The 16,793-nt window shown below is 44.1% G+C and overlaps 1 protein-coding gene across 1 annotated transcript in view; it reads right to left on the reverse strand.

The window, feature by feature from the left end:
- Nucleotides 1–16,793, reverse strand: part of LOC117162836 (uncharacterized) — a 70,856-nt gene that overhangs the window by 6,539 nt on the left and 47,524 nt on the right. The window lies entirely within an intron of this gene.

Consider the following 16,793-nt stretch of genomic DNA (forward strand, 5'->3'; position numbering starts at 1 on the left):
CGTATCTCTAGCGGAACGGAGACTCGGATACGCTCGCACAGGCAGCCAAGAAAATCTCCCACGTGGACCACGACGGCTATGGTTAATTTGCTGAGGTTGATCGTTGTTTATTGTGGAATCCTTTTAACCGAGACAATGGGGTAAGAAGTTCCATCGGGAGAAGCAGTTGAATCGCCGATGAAAAAAGAAAAAGAGAAGGGAGGACGGAGAGATTTCGTCATTAACGCGACCAAACCCCTAACGACGAGCCTTGTACTTCGTCCAGCCGGGAATCTGCCCTCGGGATCGTTGGAGTTTTAATGCCGCGATGACTCCCTCTGGAATCGATGGCACCGCTCTGTGCCAGTACACGGCTTGGCTCTTGCCTCTTAAACTTCTCCCCGAGAACGTTCATATTTTCATTTGGTGTCATTAACGGATTACGCGTTGTATGTTTTTTTTTCTTTTTTCTTTTCGCCAGGGCGTAAAAGGGAAATTGCGTTAAAGTGCGCCTTAACGGGGATGCTTTATTAATCGTAAAAAGAAATGAACGACTTTTTGTACCGGGAGGAGGTTGTGAAATGGTCTTCGGGTTAGGTGAGAATCGAGTGGTTTCGAGATATTAAAATTTTATGCGTTTTACCGATGGTAAGAACGGTTTTAAGCAGTGGCAAAGTGCGTCAGAAGTTTCTAACAAATGGCCAGTATATATAAGTTTCTGAAATATTTGATATCGATGAAATCGTTGCTCGGCACATACGTTTTTCTAAAATAAACGCTACGCTCCCTTCGATAGAAAGAAACACGAATGCTCGCGATTCCGATTGCAATGAATTGTCAAGCCAACGTTCGAACATCGACGAACCTCTTAACTATACAGCGACAAGAAAATTCCAGCGGCTCGAATGGTAATAACCTCTTGAGCAAACTAGTTCAACACGGTAGCACAGATGCCTGATTCCGATCAATTAACCATATCCGTATAAAATCGAGTCAGGAATTACTTTAATCGCAGGTGGCATTACGCGATCCTAGAGGGAAGAGGCGCGCAATTGAATTAGATGGTGCGCAATCCGTCAGAGATGCAATGAAATCACTTACAAGCGGCGTAAATGTCGCCGTTAAATTACGTTTAATGCCGTGGCGGACACATCACGAAGTGAAGCCAGCGTAGCCGTAATCGATGAATAAGCGAGCTCGGTGGATTCCGTGGAAAACCGGCAAATGTGATTTTAATGTCAAGCGGCTCGCGAGAGCCCCGTATTTTCCACGGGCGTGTCTCTAACGACCCGGCTCGATGGCCCCCGGCTACTTTTACCATTTTGTTACGTTACGTTAGGTTATGCTACGTTCGCTCGTGGTACATCGACGCTACGTTGCGCATCTATTATGAACGCCATGCGACTGCGGGCCACTTCGAGTGGGAATTGTGAAAGTTGCGTGTATTTGAGAGATTTAAAGTGGTTTTAGGCAGTTTCGGAGAAATGGACTGCGATGGAAATGTTCAGCTGAAGGGGATGCGCGTGATGTATGTAGGTATTCTAATAGCTAGTTTGCCAAGTTACTATTAACTAAGGCACGTCGTGATTCTAGAAAGGTATGTGTATGTAATTGCAAAGTAATTGTATTTTCCGATGTCTGGCAGCATCGCTCACATTTAACGTTATTCTTTTGTTCCTATTGCAGTTCCATGTTGGATAGGACCGTAATCGCTCCTCCAGTTTCAGAATTTTTCCAAGTCCGTTGCTAAGACAAATCGTTTTTCATAGGACATCCGCCGACATCGAATATACGAACAACTCGTTTCGGTCTGTCGGTGATTAATTTCGTCCAAAATACAACGTAGGTGATTTTTTCAAGCGGTGATTTGGCCATCAGCGCGACGATCGCGAGTATGGACCGTGTGGGTCGTGGAGAGCAGGCGGCACAGAGAGAGGAAAACAGCAAGCGCGCGTATCGGTTCCCTCGTTTCATCGAGTTCTCCAATAAGAGTACACCTATAATTTGTAACGTGGCTCGGGTACCGGCCTAATGGAAAAATGCGTTCCGGCCAATTTTACGCGCAGCCGTCAGGCCAGGTTGTTGGCCGGGGCAGCGGGACGAGAAAAAGAAAGAACAAGAGAAATTATACGCGGCAGGGGGAGGGGGAGGGAAGCGAGGGAAACGCGCGACTGTGCGAAAATTGGCCACGAAACGAGTCTGAGATTTAACCCTTCAATGGGTCATCGGTGACCACGTGTAGCTTCTTAAGTTAGAGGATGCGAGTACAGGATGCGAAACCGACCAGATTTTTCTGCCAGATTATAGTATTATGACAATGCATTCTTACGTACAATGTTATAGCAAATTTATAGTTTATAACTTTACAAAGCTACGTATATACGTAATTTACCATTAATAAGTCTCGACATTCAGTGTCACCGTTAAAAATATCTATTATACGCTCAAAATTGCTACGAGTATATTTCACAAATATACGTTTGCAGTGAATATCTTCTGCATACATTTTCAGATTGATTCGAAATAACAATGCAATCACGACTGTCGTGCTAATTACAACGCTAACGAAATTTCAAAATGTTTCGTATAACACGTACCAGATAAACGTGAAAGCTTGCTATGGCGAGTGTTGAAATACTCTGGCGAGCCACTGTACGTTATATAAAACAAAAAAACAAGAGTTTCGTCCCCGTTTCCAACGCGAATATCCCTTCGTACGAATAAATGTTATTCAATATCCCGCGCGTTCCGCCGACAGATTTTCATTTACGGATCGCGAATCCCGTGTATGGGGATTTAAAACCAAACGCGGGTATCGCTGTATCAGCGTCGGCGGCCGCTCGAAGCGTGTTCCACGGTGTTCATTTCAATTCTCCTCTAATTGAACGCTGTTCAATATTGACGAGTTAAATAATTGTCTTTGGAAAACTGAGCCCGAATAACCGTTAATCATCCCTCTCGTCGACCCGTCGCGTTGCGCACGCGATCCCATAATATGTAATTCGCGTCCTACCGCGAGAAGCGAGGATGAAGGATGAAAAAAAAAAAAAACGAAAAACCTCAGCTCGTGTACTTGGCATCAGAGACGCACCGCCAGGAATTGTAAATGGAAAAAATTAAATATTGCACTGGTACATGTGAAACGTCGTTTCTCTGAATTTTGAATTTCGCGCGTCAGTACATTATACGTTCGTGTTATTCTATATTACGAATTATAGTAAGTGTATAGTAAATTATACTATAGTAGTAGATATTTTTATATTTAATCGGAATTTGTAAAATGTTGGATAAAATTTCCGGTAAATATACGGTGTCGCCTAATAGATCAATTTACTAAAGCTAAATTTCCCATTTTGAATGTGACAATGACATTCTCTTCAGCGCTTGTGGAATATCGAGCACAATGATTGGAACGTATTGCAGGAGAAAATTACAACTTACTTACGTATTACGAGAACTATCGAAACCGATAAAGTGGAAGAGATCGCCCTTGGTATCGCCATTGGCAAAGTGCAGGAACATCGAACGAGTCGAAGGACAGGAAGAGAGCCACGTATCGCAGTCTCTGGCATCATAAGCGGAGTAACAAGCCATGCATTCTCGGACGTAAAGATGTCTCGGCAGTCGGCTCGGTTATATCTTCATTATAAGACCGGCAGAGTTACGTACTGCCGCGGCAGGCTCGTGGTGCTCAAAATTATGTGCCGCCCGCAGTTATCATTGCCTTCAGGGTCAGCCGCACGAATAATTGCCTTCCACCCATATGATACGCTACGTATATGTCTAACCGAGTTGGATCCGCGTGTACACGATTCTTCGTCCCACGATAGTTCTTACAGACCACTCGATTCATTCGCGAGTTAACCTACGCGTATCGAATGGTGGAACAGATTTGTCAGATCTGTCTGGCGATACGACGATACGAAACGAATATTCTTCAAGTATAAATTAATAACATCTTTTTGTACAATTAAGTTTCAAAGCTAATATAATTTCAAACAAATAGACGGCAGCGACCATGGAGCATTGCGTACCTATACACAGTCATTCCATGATTATCACAATTTTTGTTTGAATCTATTAGAAGAATCAAAGTCCATTTTGCGGTAAATCCTTCGCCTAATCATTTCACGATTGCGAACGAACGAGAATTTTTTCGATTTCGCCGAGCAAATTCCAACGACGTGGACCATCGTGCATAAAGGAGTCCGCAATCGTGGTGGTTATTCGGTTGGCACGAATCCGCGACATCGTTCGAGGGCACCGAGGCGTGCCAAAGGGTAAAAGGAAGCGGCTACAGACCGGAGAAAGGAAGATCCTTCTTCTTCTTCTTCTTCTTCGTCCTCGTCTTCTTCTTCTGCATCGGGGTGCCTCGAACCGCGTTCGAGAATGCAGATACATAAATTCATGAGCGGAGTAACAACCGGTGACGCCACGCTAGCTTCCGTGCCGCGGCGAGCCGCGTCGCGCGGCAATCGTATTCATGAACCGACACGGTAATTAGGGACACTAGCTCGCCTCGCAACCGGAAGTCGCATCGGGGAATCCTCCCTGCGCGGCCTGGAACACCACCGGAAATACTTATGCATTCCGTTCGTTTCGTAAAGAAAATGCGAGTTGAACATACATCGAATCGCGGCATTCCGCGCGACCGACGCGACGACTACGCCCAAAGTTCGATAAACTCTAGCGCGCCGACTGCGAGCTAACGGACGAAGAACAACGCTCAAGTGGATCCTGAATATTATAGACGACTTAGAAAGTACAGTAAATTTTCTATAGCAATAAACACAGAACTGTATTTTATGAAAGCTAGCAGTGGATCTAACGGATCCAGCATTTTCATCCCTCCGTGCGTATTTTACAAACATCGTGTAAATTACGACTTCAGTGACTGACGGGATACATTTGTCTATGGAATGAACAAATATCTGGCTCGCGACTTTATTACACTTTACGTTTTACTTTGGCTACCATTATTCGTCTTATCGATATTTTAACGACGTTGTCGATAATCGTCGATAAAATAAATTATCGTTAATCATTAGCAACGCCTGAAACTATTACCGCAATATCAATATCGTTTTTCATTTCCGTTTTTAACTTCATCGATCCTTCCACGTTCTGCATCTTGCTACATCGACTCAATCGCGTTGCCCTATCTTTCGAAAATTCAACGTCAAATCGTTCACTAAACACGTTAAAAGTCATTCCGTTTCCTAAAAATCAATTTTTTTTACTCTACTCTCGAGTTCGCTTCACCCAGGCCACTTATATCTCCACATGTTCCATTAATTTTTCATTTTTTTGCTCGCGAAACGAATTCTTCGCTACTCGGCTGAACGAACGGCGTTACACGACACCGGCAATTACCGTCTAAAGGCGATCGTTGCTTTTCTAGCAATTAAACATCCGAGGCATCCTGCTTATCTACGAATCTCGAATGCAAACGTCGATATTTCATACGGATAGCCTAGTTACAAGCAGGAATCACGTGCAGTCGCGTTCACCGTGATACCAACCGAACGAACGCGACTCTTTACGTCGACGCGCAGCCTGACGATGAACAAAAGAAGCCAGCGCGACTTAACATATTAGCGTTAATTAAGGCAATTATGTCTCCGCGTAGCGAGCATGAGACTGTGTCCGCTCTTCGGCGAGACTCATCCATATTCAACAACCGTTTCCGACTGGAGCTGCGCGCCGACATCGCAACACAAGTCCTCGTTGTCCTCGTGGATCGTCAACGGTGTGTCTTTCGAGGTACTCGTTGACAACCATCGTGGGATTGTCCCGTTCACCTAAGCTATTAAGCCTCGAGGTCGTCTCTAAGGTAATCCGACGTGTTTTACGTAATACTGTCTGATGTTATTGCGATGTTTTCGTGTCTTCGTTTTCGCGATCTTCCTGATGCTTGTACATTGGCAACTTCCAAACGCACAGTCTCTTTCTTAAACCGAACATTTTTTCCCACGAATATCGGTACAACGTTCTGTTTTTGTAACTGTCTTTTGTAAGTTTAGTTTGTCTTAAGAATATTATCAAAATGTAGCAACAAACGTAAAGTATAACGAATTATCAATTATTTTACGACCTGGAAATGACCAGACTTGATCGAAAAACATCTACAATATTATCCTATCCTACGATCTAACATAATCCATCGATTTCTTTTTAACAATTTTCATGGTAATAGCAGTTTCTAATTAAGGGATAACCCAGATAGATATCAGATAATGTTATCTTTTTATTGCTACTATTAAAAATAAAGAAGAACAAGGAGAGAGAGAGAGAGAGAGAGAAAGAGAGAGGGAAAAAGAGGGGCAGAGAATCACGTAGACTGTCGGAGGAAGGATAAAGGGGGAATAAAAGGGAGTTAAAGGGTAAGGGGTAGTCGCGGGCAGCTAGGTCGACTGGATATAGACGGAGTCCAAGGGGTGGCTGGCCGGAAGAGGGCGAAGAGGACAAGGGGGTGGCAGGAGGAAAGGAGAAAACCGGGCACGTCTAGGTTTTGCTATGACCAATGGCAGACGGGGACACAGCGCGCCGCCGTTCGTATCGATCCAAGAGACTACGTTGGACTCCGTCGAATACCTCTCTCTCCCGGGTCACCTCATCCGTCCTCCGCGGATCTTCGTTTTCCGCTGCTGCTCCCGTCACCCCGTGCTATCTTACGCTCTCGTTCTTCTACAATTTATAGCGGACTACTCTTGTTTCTATTCTTTTGTATCCAAAGATCGACGTCTTTCGATTCTTCTCGCGATTCTCCCTGTTTCATTTTTATTTCATTCTCTCACACAGCTTAGAGTCGTACACTTGCATGCTACAAAATTAGTATCTTCAGGATCTACTAACGAAGAAGGGACGTTAGGCGATCGCTCTCGATGAAATATACGTATCAAACGTAGGCATTAGATTATTTTTAAGAAGATAGATCATTTTTCGCGTAATGTAGATCCTACGTTCTTTTCCGTATGCGCTCTGCAAATTTCACTTGCAAATCGACGAAGTTATCCATTGGAATTGAACACACGGAATTGAATATTTGACAAAATTACAAGAAGAATATGAGATATCAAGTATATGGACGATACACGTCTGAAATATATGGACAAAGAGTCGAAGAATCAGCGAACCACCTAACAAGAAGCACGCCTGCGCGAAAGCCTCTGCTGGATCCAGTTAGGTCCTCCCTGTTCCGCGACACGATGGATCGTGGGACAGAAGCAGGCTGTGACACAGCGGAGGGAAGGAGGAATACCGTGTTCTGTGTCACCAACTGCGCGTTGTCGCCACGCTGGTGACACTCCGCTGGACATGCGTACTCTTCCGACCTATCGTTGCTCGGGTTATTAAAATTTTCGAGCCAATGAACATCCGCGGATCGAACGACAGGGGCTGCGCCCTCCGAGGATCTGCTTCCTTCGTGGTCAAGGAGGGACGAATCCCACGGTTCCTCGTATAAATGAATACGAATCGAGCAACAGTTTATATCTATCTACTATGCTGTGTACCGTAGAAACTGGAGGAATTTTTCTGCAAGAAAGTAATATGGGATATATCCACTTAATTCTTTAACTACATCGTGCTTTTCCTTCCAATAGATACGATTTAAATATTACAGTTGCCACCTCACCGCTGTAAACCCTTCAATTATCTGCAAGAAAAGGAGTGGCGTTAAAAAATAGTCGAGAAGACCGTCCTGACCGAAGAGTTTTGCACGTCACTGTACATACATACATCGAGAAATAGAGCAAGAGATAAAAGAGAGAGAGAGAGAGAAAGAGAGAGGGACAGAGAGAGAGAGAGAGAGGAGGCGGGGTGGCAGAGAACTAGGATGATTTTATGGTCGTGTAAGTCGGGCTAGGGTCGCTGAGTGGCGGTTTTTGTTGCGAGCCACGCTCGACCAGGCCCTGAACCATCCAGCATCTTTCCTCCGCGTGTAACGCCCACTCCATTATCTCGGTGATGATGAGTGCGCGGGCGGGTGGACCTCGTAACACACATCAGCGGAAGGATTACCCTTCGTTCCAGCGTCTCCTTGCCTGCCACCTCATGCCCGTCCCGACAGCTGCCCCTAGCGGCCGCCCCTTCTTACTCCTTTTCTTCCTCCTTCTCCTTCTTCTTCTCCTCCTCCTTCGACTCCTTCTTCTGTGTCGACTAATGGGCAAAATGATTTGCGAGCAAAAAATAAATTGCCCAGGAATTCTTCGATGACGGAACCGACCGGGTATATCGTTGCAATGTTGGCTCCAGCGATCGGAGATGGCGCTTGTAGAAGGATCGACAGCCAGCTGAAAGAACTGCAAGACTTACCTGTTCGCGAGAGGGCGAGTGTGAGAATGTTTGGGTAAGTTTTGGAACGTTTCGTGCGAACGAATATCCTCGACCCGCGTCCACGTAAAATAATTTCATCCCATAAAACGATTCTGCGCAGAACGTCATCCGGGACGAGTAATATACTGGCCGAGTCACCGTGGCCGATTTGTCGCTGTTTTCGCGTCCGCGATGCGAATCTGAAAGACACACGCGAGCACGCACGATGCACGAGGGTGGACGCGCGCACGCCTCGTTAATATGCGCGGGGATACGGGTCTGATTACGCGTAAGCTCTCTCAGGCCTGGGCCTATCTGGTCGCATCGGAGCCCGGAGAACTTGATACGGCCGTGCCGGTTATGTATATCCGTGCAGAAGTTCACAAAGACGAGAACCGACGTCTCAATTTTTTCTGCGGAAGATAAGATTGTCCCTGGTCGCTTGTCCCGGACAACCGGACGCTCCACCGCTGGCTAGTCGATCCACTTACCGGCGTCGTCGGTTCGCTGCTCCTACGTGACAACCTTGCAAAACACAGGATCCGGTAACGTAAGGACGGCTGCTGAACATTTACGTAGCATAACGAGGATAGTTCTGGGAGCTTCCTGAATCTACGAGTATTTTATGCGCTTGCCAAGAGAATCACGAAGGATCGTTGACGTAGGAACAGAATTTAGATCAGATATGGATCTTCCGATAACGTAAGGGCAGCTCCTGAACTGTTCTCTGCAAGATGACGCTGATCGTAACAACGTCTGAACTAGACAGTGAGAACTGTCGATCGTTACTCACAACAATCCTATAATTCGCCACAATTAATGCCATCTCCTTTATCAAGTTTCTCTTTTTGCTGGAAGGAAGAGAGTTTCCACGTTTCCTTTGCCAAGAAGGTAGAAAAAAAACAAGACGATTTCAGTCTCGATGAATAATGCACGGGAAGCAGGCGGTGCAGCCACGAGCGACATTATTCCTAGCGTTTCCCGAAGGAAATTAGGGAAGGCGAGGCGCCCCGCGCATCGCGCCACGGCCAGTCACAAATGTAATATTCACGGAATGATACAGCCGTCGACGCGGCGTCCGTTGCTCTTTTTCCTTTTTCCTTAGCGTTTCTCATCTGTGGACGCTTGAATAGAAACCGCGACCCAAATACAGCTGCGGAATTAAATTATGGAAATCCAGAGGGCGTGCAACGTTTCCTGCGATTTTGCCCTCTCATGCAAATAGCTGCTGCGCATGCAGTTGTTTCGGAGTAAAGTTTTCTTATGCCCGACGTGAAAAGAAGCGATAGCTATAACACTGAAACGCGCCTCAACGAAATTGCTCCAGTCAACTCCATCGAAAGTTCTCTCGCTTGCTTAGGCGCACCTTTAACGTAAAACAATACAGTGACACCGATGACAGTGACATCCCCCTTCGCATGAACTAATTTACAATAGGCGTTCTAATCCGTCATTCGTTGTCACTCGTTTCTCGATACTGCCATACTCAATCTTCCATATTCAAACTCGCAGTAAAATACAGAAAACAGCTTACACACGAGACACGTAAGAAAAGAAGGCACGCGTTAATAAGAAGCAGGAACGAATCCGTTGCGGCGAATCCTATCCGGGCGGTGGTGCTGGCGGCGCATAAATACGTATTAAGGTATAAAAACAGTTTACGGCGCGTATCTTTCGAAGAATCTCATATTTCCATGGTCGGTTCGCCCGGTGTCGAGGGAGAGTGTTGTTCAGAGGCCGAAGCGTACCGAACTCTTGCCTTCATTTTGTCCTAAAGCGACAAGCTTTAATATCCTGGCCCGGGTCGTTTTGCTCGTTGGCCGTGTTGCTTCCATTCTCCTTTCTCTCTCTCTCTCTCTCTCTCTCACTTCTGCTCCTCCTAACCATCCCTTTCCTCCCCTTTCCACTTCTCGTCTCGAGCTTCGCTACGAGGTGAAACTTTAATACAATTTCATTTGGTTCGCGCTGACAAACTCTCCCTCCCACCCACTTTTCTTCCCGAGCAACTTCCCTTCGCAGTTGCTTCTTTACTGCCTCCCGAAGGCGGACTATTTATAACCTTAACCCTCGTCGGAGCATCGAGGAAAATGTTCTTTGTTCGCCGGTTGACGGGACACAAGCCGGTAGAAAGGTATCGCGTTATTCCGAGAGGACATTAATAATTTGCTGCTCTATTAGCGCCGCTTTTGTTGAATTTGGTAATTACGTGGGAAAGTTTGGATGGGGATTGCTTGAGCAACGAGTTATTGGTAATTAGGCATTGTTTCGTTGGTTTAGGAAATCGTGTTCCGTTGATTCGAGTAATACGTAAAATTAACGGTATTCAGTGGTATTTTAGTAAGAAATTGATTTATTATTCGATATATATTTCATTAATTAAATGTATATTGTTAAATATATATTAGATATATCGCCGAAATACGTGAATACACTCAGACCTATTAGTCAACGATTTTGAAAGGGTGGCCCAGGTTTATCGTTGTTATGGCGCAGAGACGTCGTTTGGAAAATCAGCGTGTCAAGATGGAAAATCGATGCGACGCGATATTAAAATTTGGCCGCTTGCAAGTGGGTTATATTGTTCGCACCCCCAGTTTTCTTCTCATTCCGTCCCTCAAGGGGCCACGGTAGACAGAGGCGAGCCACCCGAGGGTCGGTGGATGTTAAACGCTTTTAAAATTTAACTTTCCGACGAGTTATTCCCGGGCTCGCGAGGAAATCTCGGCGAAAATTTACTTTCTTTCCGTTTCGTCCGACAACGCAACAGATTGCTCGGAGAGATTGCCCTGCCTGCCAAGTTTCGCGCATTCTCCACGTTTAAGCCCCGTCATAGTCTTGGCAACGCGTCATCGATCCGTTAAAAATCCTTGCCAAATACTAATCCTAAATTAAATCGCATTCATCTAACGTTACTCTTGATCCTGTCATTGAAATGAATTATTTGCACTTTATTTCTTACGCTTGTATTCCTATTTCTTTCCGTATTAATTATAAAATAAAACATTTCAATTCGGTAAACGGGTTTAACAGCACCAAAGACGTTTCGTAGCTATTTCACGGGACTAATAAGATGCGCGTTAACCTTCTTCTCGCGGGAACGTTCAAATTACGGCTCGTCCGTGTTCGTTCTTCCGCAGGAACACGCAGCTGGACGTCTGTATCTCGGCTTTCAATATATCTCAATTATATCGTAAATAAAATATGACCGGCTAGTTGCGTGCACCCGGTAAATTGGTAGTCGAGGTGTCCGTTAGCGCGAACCTGTTCTCCTCTTCTCCTTTCTTTCTTCTTCCCATTCTTCTAACAGGGCTGGCGAACCATCGCTGGTTTTTGCCCTTAAATCGATTTTTCCATCGATTACGCGTTACGGGGAAACTGTATCCTTTCCGCGAATAACCAGGATTCCGTGTTTTCTGCTCTTCTCCAACTTTCCCCAAGCGAGTTGTGCGCGTTGTCATTAAGAGATGATTGATTAATGACGGGTTATTAACTAAGGATTTTCTTGCCTATGTTCTTCTATTTATCATTCTTTTCTCGAGTATACTGTAATCTCGAGGAAAGGGGAAAGTAACTGTTTGAGAAGTATCAGCATCCTGACGGTTTTTCGACAGATTAGGGTTCAGAGATCAAAGTTAGGCTAAAATTTGCAAAATTAATCGTCGAACCGAATATTTTCTATTCGAACATTTATTTCCAACAGAGAATTACTCAGTCGATGTTGAAGATTTCATAATCAACTTTTTGCTACAGTTTTTAAAACGAAGCTGACGCTCAGTGTCAGAGGAAAACATTTCTATCTATCAATGTTGTGATTGAAAAACTAAGAGGACTGTCTCGCCGGGTAGTAAAATATTTTTATTTCCATCGATAAAAACAGACGTTCCACGGATTATCAAGGAATAATTACAACACGTAGTTCCGTATGCGACAAGAACTGCGTATTACTCGCGAAGAACGCGAGAATGGCGCAGACACCGTGGAGAAAGGTTGGACAAAAAGCTTAGAGAGGAGGACGTGAGGGTCAAAGGAGACTTCGAGGGCCACGCGTTTGCACGGACACCTGGCGTCGAGATCCGTAATAGCTGCATAAATTTCAAGTAATAAACGGCAACACGAACGATGTTCTCGCAGTCGATTGGTCGAACAACAAAAAAAAAAAAAGTCAATGGCTAATCGACGTTGTTGAGTGAGTCGTTACGCGGGTCATAAGTTTTCACATGGTTTTCCATTTCATATTCTGAACTTCTTTTTGACCCTGGTTTCCAGTTAATGATAGTTAAAAAACTGATAAGTGTATTTTAAGCCTTAAGCGAAGTTGCGAATATTTCACGTGGAATTTGTTAAACGTGAAACGTTCGTTGATCTGTTGGCTGATTAAACATGGAAATGTATGTGTAACAGTAATAACAACAAGATGTACGCCTAAAAAAAAGGGACAGTTGCTTCTTCATGATCGATCACGTGCAAAACTAAACAGAATTGAAAAGGATCCACTGGTCGAATAGAAAATACAAATAAAAAATCGCATCTTGGAAACATCTTCCGACATAGAACCAAAAATTACCTATTATCTAACATCCTATTATACGTAAAGCAACTTTTCAAAAATCACCAGTGTGCTTCTAATCTGGATCCCACGAGGTTTTGATCGATGCGTTCTGTTAGCGAAAAAGGCACTTCATTAAAAATGTATGAAAGGAGAAGAAGGGGGATCCACGGTGATCCCTTGGCCTAGAGAAGATCCTAGATCTCTGTCGACTACCGACAGCAAGATTTATCCGTGAGTAATTACAGGGTTCGTCCCCGTTAAGGATTGTTATTGGTGCATTTTAATGCGACCCCTGCTGAACGGGGGTGTTATTATTGTTGCGGTTTTGCGGTTGTCCGAGAAAATTAGCGGTTCGTCGGGCGGAACACTCGCGAAAGGGGGCGGACACGCAGACCATCCGAGGGAGATCCATCTGTCACAGCGTAGCCGTTCGCAATTCGTCAGCGCCGCGGAGGTCCGCATTGAAAAGTTTATCCCGGCGAAATTTACATGCCCGTTCCACGCGAACTGATTTCCAACGTTCTTCCCCGTAGTCGAGATGAAAGCGCGTGAACTGGACGCTTTTCTCATGTTGTACGGTTGTCGACGAATTTCGGCTGGTTATATTAGATGCAGAGGCAAGTGTTGCTGACGGCAATGTTTCTATGGAATTGAAGATTTGTACACATCATGCGAATATTACAACTTGTAATGGCAACGAGCAACAACCGAAAAAGATATCCCAGGAAGTTTTTTTTTTTTTTAATGAATTCATCGGTCGCAGTAGAACACATGTCGCGATAAAAATGAGTTCATGTTATTACACGCACATTATTAAATGATTCTTAATTTACAATGCGTTTCGACCACATATTAATTCCTACACCTGCTGATTCGCCAGGGGTTGTTCCGCTTCAGTCCATCCCCGTTTAAAGAGGATGCTCTTGGTCATGCTGAGTCCACCTGCGCTGTGTTTCTAAATTATCATAGAATTATGACTCAGTTCCGAGGGTCACGAGGATCTGATTAAAGTACACGGTGACAAGCATTCGGTATAAAACACGAACTGAATCACCAACGAGACTCGCTACTTACGGCCATACACCAGCCATACAAAAAGACGTACATACGTAATTACGTATCGAGAATCACGATCGACTTTTATTTAAGAGATCCATCGAAATCTTGCGAATTAAGTGAAACCTCGGACAAAGTTTGAATTGAATTTTGGACTCTGGTCGGAAATCAGGGGATCACGGTGATCGATAGAACGTAACCGGCGGTTAATTATAGGTCACTCGGTCCCGTCGATATAATAGCTGGGTTCGAAAACGTCGTAAAGACTCGGAATCCGTAGCGTCAACGTTGATTTATGTCCGGGAAATAGGTCGTGCCCGCGAGGCTAGGCCGTCTTCGACGTCTCGGAATAAGAAAACGGCCGGGTCTGCATTAAAAGAGAGCGGTTGGTAGCCGGAAAGTGGAAGACGTGGCGCGCCTCGTGCCGCACGGCCAGACATCATAAACTGTTAATAAATCAGCAGTGTATACCTGTCATAGGGTCCACCAGAGCGAGGGAAGCACGCGTGTGCGCAACGGATGCAAAAAGCCATGAAAGGATAGCCGTATCTGGCCTGCCACGAAGATCGTATCGTTTACGCGAATCCCAAGCGCCGACTCTAATGCACTCTTATGTTAGCTGCAGGTATGTACTAAGATTTATATTACACTACCATTTAACCCTGCAGATGGATTTACCTTTTAACAGTGATCGCGTTAATGTAATAATATAGACTATGGCCCGTAGAAACTTGAAAGAGAAAATAAATTACTAATTAGAATATGCAGTCTCATTTATCATGAAATTGTACGTTCCAATAGATTCCATTATAAGTAACGATCGTGCTATTGCGAGAGTTTAAATTGGAGCAGCTGCACCGATTGATACAGTGACAACTACATGCGTCTATACGTGCGTATGTGTTCTTATTTTAATTCTATACTCTCTTTAGCATGTAATAAGATTTACGAGTTGTAAGAGCCGCATTATTATTACCATTCGCAAGATTAACGTCGTCTGTTACAATTTCATAACGATCAATCAACTAATACGTATCGATGTGTGTTAAATTCGATCTACATGACGCGTATCATTACACCGTGACATTACACCGCTTATACGTTTGTAGCGTCGCGTTTTGCATAATAAACCTAACGAAGTTTCCGTATAGGTTATTCGAATATCCTGGAAATGTGCAAAACGATGTCAAATATTTTCGCCGATACCATAAGATTGACTTAAGGGGGGGGGGCTAAGGTTAATTCGTAGAAAAATAAGGCATGTCTTTGTGAATTATTTGTGACGACACAGTTAAAATCTCTTTATTAAAACCAATAGTACATTAAAGTATGACATTCGAAGAATATTGTATAAAATTTTCACGGAGAAATATTAAAAAATACGGCAATGGCAGCAATTATTCAGACGTGTCTCGGAAAAGAGTAGAATTGCTCATAACTTGGTGCTGGATCATTCCAGCAAAATTCGCGAAAATTTGCGGCTAATTTCCCCTTCAAAGTGTTCCAAAAAAGTGAAAAATTGAAATTTCGAAAAACCCTCCCAGCGTTACCTGGGGAAGACTGTTACCTAACGAATGAACTTTGAGTTTTTGATTTCAGATGATCCAGCACCAAGCTATCAGGGGCACCGCAATTCTACCTTTTTTCCGAGACACTTCCGAATAATTGCTGCCATTGCCGTATTTTTTAATATTTCTCCGTGAAAATTTTATACAATATTCTTCGAATGTCATACTTTAATGTACTATTGGTTTTAATAAAGAGATTTTAACCGTGTGGTCACAAATAATTCACAAAAACATACCTTATTTTGTACGAATTAACCTTAGCCCCCCCTTAAATTAAGATACGACGAAGAAAAAGGCAGCTGTGCGTGAAAAGATGGAAAGGAAGAAGCGTGTTCGAATTACGATACGGCGAGTCGCGCAGGAATTCGTATTAATCGTAAAAAATTACACGGCAGCGGCAACGGGATGCAACGAATCGGATCGTGGAACGAAACACGTAACCACGCTGTGCTGTTTTCACCGACTCTGCAACGAATTAATTCAGTGGACGCGGGCAAGTCACCCAGTAGATTAGCGCGGCAGAACAGTGGCCATGCGCGTCGTAAATTTTCGTTTTCTCGTCGCGTTATGTATTATGCATTTTCTGTCCACCCGGCAACGGCTGACGGTATTTAGAGCTCTTGACAATTATCTTTCCGCTGGGTAAGAAGCCATGTAATATTCATGGCGTGGATTGTAAAGTGGACGAACGGCTGGCACACAATACCCGTAGATTCCGAGATTGCGCGCTCACCGTGACACTAATACCGGAAAGGAAACGGAGAAAATCGCTCTTAATTGGGACACATCGCGAACCGGCGACCATGCTTCAACTCAACCTGTTTAGGATACACCTGACTCCTTGACACGATTCGTCCTTCGGTCCGTTACGTTCATTGTCACGATTCGTTTATTTCACCCGGTATATTCAACGCGGTTTGCCAGTTACATGTTACAATGGTAGCGATGATAATTGGGCGATAGAGATTAGGTTAAGTTAATAAAACCTGTCTGTCTGTGATATTACTCGAAAATCTTCTAGCTTTCTTCGTGCAAATCTATGTATATCGTATTTCGCTATAACGCATTTCGTGACATGCCGCAATTATTTCTAACACTCTACTATTAATTATGGTACTTGTAAATGTAAATAATACACGAAGATCAATGAGTTCTCAACGAAATTTACAAGGGAGAAAGTTGTTTCACTAGAAATCACTCACGTATAAATAATAATTACAATTCGCTAGTTTTTTGTGTATAACTTAAAACCTCACTCGCATCGTTCCACTTACGCTCACAAACTTACAAAAATGCCAGATATATTCTCTATCAGTATCGTAGCA

Source organism: Bombus vancouverensis, chromosome 2 (assembly GCF_051014615.1).
Source record: "Bombus vancouverensis nearcticus chromosome 2, iyBomVanc1_principal, whole genome shotgun sequence".
Lineage (NCBI taxonomy): Eukaryota > Metazoa > Arthropoda > Insecta > Hymenoptera > Apidae > Bombus > Bombus vancouverensis.